General features: G+C 29.3%; 1 protein-coding gene across 3 annotated transcripts in view; it reads right to left on the reverse strand.

Moving 5' to 3' along the window:
• LOC106458167 (synaptobrevin homolog YKT6-like) overlaps positions 1-3,926 on the reverse strand; it is a 39,779-nt gene that overhangs the window by 12,514 nt on the left and 23,339 nt on the right. The window lies entirely within an intron of this gene.

The following is a 3,926-nucleotide window of genomic DNA, read 5'->3' on the forward strand; positions in this document are numbered from 1 at the left end:
CACAGAATTCTACTATAATTTATCAAATGTAGTAACTAAGCTGTATATGGGTCTAAAAAAATATGAAATTACAAGCAGACTAAAGACACAACCTACCTCATTGAAATTTTGATTTAAAAGAAAGAAATGAAGCTAGGTATATTAGAAAGGCTTAGAAAACCACTAGGGGGACATTCTGAGCTTTTGATTGGTTATTCATGTCATATATATAGAAGTACGTGTTTATAAGGGAGCGTTTCCAAAAATGGAAGGAGGTGAGCGAGGTGCCACTATGTTTGCTTTATTACATGAGCAATATCTTAGCAAATAGAAAAGATAGGAGGTTCTTATTTTGTATTCTAGCTTGTCAATATCTATAATTTGAGTTTCTAATTCGTATTTTGACTTCACAAACATGTAATTTAAACCAATACTGCATTCAACATACCACATGACACACAAAAATCGATGTTTATCTGTGTTTTTTTATATTTAGTTTTAAATTAACAAATTGAGTAGTGTCTAGTTCTAAAATCTGAATTATAATTCTACAGTTTGATACCAAACTTATTGACATAAATCCATGTAATAGTAGTTCAATAAAATTTTGAATGCGAGTCACAAACGAAATGACATGGCCTTTCACCTGTGACCCCCTATGGAAAGGGATAATTAAATTTATTGACCATTTAGAAATGATTATAAAACCAATAAAAGTTCAGGTAATCATACTGTTTATTTGGCTCCCAAGATTGAGATACCACATGGCAAGTTTAGAAATCAAAGTTCTAGCTAAGCAAGAATACTGTATGCAAATAATTTGACAATACTCCATGTTTCAATAGGATCTGTATAGAAGACCTTGAACAGGGTACATTAACTCTCTCAGCACAGGCTCGATTTCATGGACCAACCTCATAACCATTTTGTGCTTGTTATAGTTTTTATGCTATAACTTTTAAATTAGTAAGCATATCTTCAAGAACTTTTGCATATTATCAATAAGCATTACAAGGCTTTTGTACACAAAATATCAGATTTCTTTATTAACTTTTAAGTTTTTTAAGTAATGTTTTTCTCATGCCTTTTTTCTTTTCAAGTGTTGACTATCCAATATGCAAAGTAAATTTGATTTTAAGATTAAAAATACTTTTATGCATTAGAAACTTTTCAAATTTTACATGAAAAATCTTTATAACCTCCAGATAACCTCTGTATGGGTTCAGTCGATTTGACCAACCTCATAACCACCATAAAAAATTAGGAAATAAATATAAATTATGCTTATTTCATTCTGGATTGACTATAAATTATAATAAAAAAACAATAATGTTTAGTCTAAATAGCTTAAATCTCATAAGATTATACATTAAATATATATATATATATATATTTAATATTTTTATTACATTGACCCTTCAGCCATGCCTGGTTAATACTACTGAAATTGCAATGATGCAGTGCACATGCACTCATGTTACTGTATCCAAAAACATAAAAATGGACTTTACAAAGTGACCTGTCTTGGCTGTGTTTCAGTGGATGAGTATTTTGTAAAATACAGTCACACTTCAGTTATAATACATTATATTTGTATATAAATTATTACTATTTGCAAATAAGTTCTTAAGTTTCAGTTATTTTTCTTAAAACAAAGAACAATAAATAAAGAAGTATTGCAAACAATTATCTCTTCTAGTTATGAACTTTGTACTTGTTTGCTGCAAGTTGCTAAGCCTTAACATATTTTGCATCTGCAGTATACGAAACAAAATAATTTTTTTTTATGTTTTATACATACATACATTTTGAAATAACTAAAAATCATAAATTACTATATCAATACCACAGAATTCTACTATTTATCAAGCTTAGTAACTAAGCTGTATTTGGATCTAAAAAAATTAGAAAATTTGAGCTCACTAACGTCTTACCTTACAGCTTGGAATCTAGCATGAAAAGAACAAGTTTGTCACCCAAGTACTTAAAAAAGGCTGAGAAAGCCACTAGAACACACTCTGAGTTTTCAATTGGTTATACACATGTCACTGGGTGAAGTAGGTGTACATAAGCAAGTATTTTCAAAAATTGAAGAGGTGGACAGGGCCACCTTGATTGATTCAATAAATATATTAATATCTCAGAACACAAGAAAAATAGGAGGTTCTTATTTTATATTCTAGCTTATCAATAATGGTAATTTGAATATCTAATTTGTAAGAAACTATAAACTGTATTTGGACATCATAAACATCTAATTTGAACCAATACTGCATTCAACATACCATGTGACACACAAAAATCAATATTTAGGTGTGTTTCTTTTATATTTACTTTTAAATTAAGAAATTAACAAATGTATAATACTAAAATTAGAATTATAATCTACAGTTTTATACCAAACAGATTGACATTCATTCATACAATAGCAGTTCAATAAATTTTGAATGCAAGTGAACAAATGCGATGACATGGCCTTTGACCAATGACGATAGGGTTAAACTGTCACGGCTGTAAGTACTACTGACCATTACATCAAGGACAGTAAAATATACATTAGCACAAAGTGTTCTCAGTAGAAATGTAGTTTTTTTTCAGTAAAACTTCATATTTTATGTGCTATTTTCTCTAGCCTAACTCTATACAAGGTTGATCAATTTGACTAACCTTGTAACCACTCAAAAAAAAATCTACATAAATCTAAATGACCTTTTTTTTCTCTTTCTAGAATGACTTCAAATTGTAACATGAAACTACACTTGTTTATCCTAAATAGCTTTAAACTCATAACAGTGTATATCTATTTATACGTAAATGTTATTGTTTTATAGCCCTTTGTGTCTAACTACTATTCAAGACATTATATGTTCTAAATGACTTGGTGAATGGGTAGTTCATGTTACTCTATCAAATTATATTACACACAAACTACTCTCGAGAAGCTTGTGAGCGACCACATGAATATTCATTATATTTTTATTATTTATCTTAACAAACCTAAAAAGTTTCCTATTTTTATATTCTAGTTACTTTTATAATAATAAATAATGAATACACATGAAAAACAAAAAATAAAGTACTTACCTGGGCCTTCGTTTTTTGCTGTTGACTGTCGATGGCACTTAACCCTACTTTTTTTTTTTATACTAATGGTAGTACTGCACTAAACAATTTTTTAGTTAATTAGATAATGAATCAAAAGACTCAGAAGAATAACATGCAAAAATCAGACAATGTCCCATAACTGTCACAATTTTTCTAGCTTTCTAATTATGTGACAAGAGCTGTTAAAAATTCATCTAAGCTAGTCAATGTGTTTCCCATGGGAATAAAGCTTGTACTGAAAGCAAAATTGACAATTCTCTGCACAGAAAACATAATATAATACACCATTTGATAGATGAAAATCTTGGCTTTCTATTGGTTATAAATAATAAGGTATTGAACTTTGGAAAGATCTACTTGCAATTTCTAAAAGAGAGGATAGGACAGGTGGGTGTGGCAAAGAGTCTGATTTTCTATTTGGTGCCTCTGTAACCAAATAAGATTGAAGGCTATGAAAATTATGCTTTGCCTGAGCAATGATGACATTATAATGAGTAATTTACGTTAAATTTTATACTTCTTGAAGGGGTGGTAAATAAATCAGAGAATAGGGGCTGCCTAGAAATAAAATGTCACAATTCTCACACTAGGGGAAATTCGGGATTTTTTTTTTCAATATTGCCTTATACAATTAGAATTTAAATCTTTTATGCTATTAAAATATGGATTATTAGCTACATTTTTATGCTATACTTATTGGTATACCATGAAAGGAAAGTAGTTTAATTAAGTTTTGAATGTAATTCACTAAAAACCTTGTGACAGGCACAGAAAAAAAGATGCATGTGGAGAGAGGGTTGACAAATTTTCCATCTAGTTGTCAATACTTATTGTTTGTGTGA

This window comes from Limulus polyphemus, unplaced genomic scaffold (assembly GCF_000517525.1).
Source record: "Limulus polyphemus unplaced genomic scaffold, Limulus_polyphemus-2.1.2 Scaffold423, whole genome shotgun sequence".
Lineage (NCBI taxonomy): Eukaryota > Metazoa > Arthropoda > Merostomata > Xiphosura > Limulidae > Limulus > Limulus polyphemus.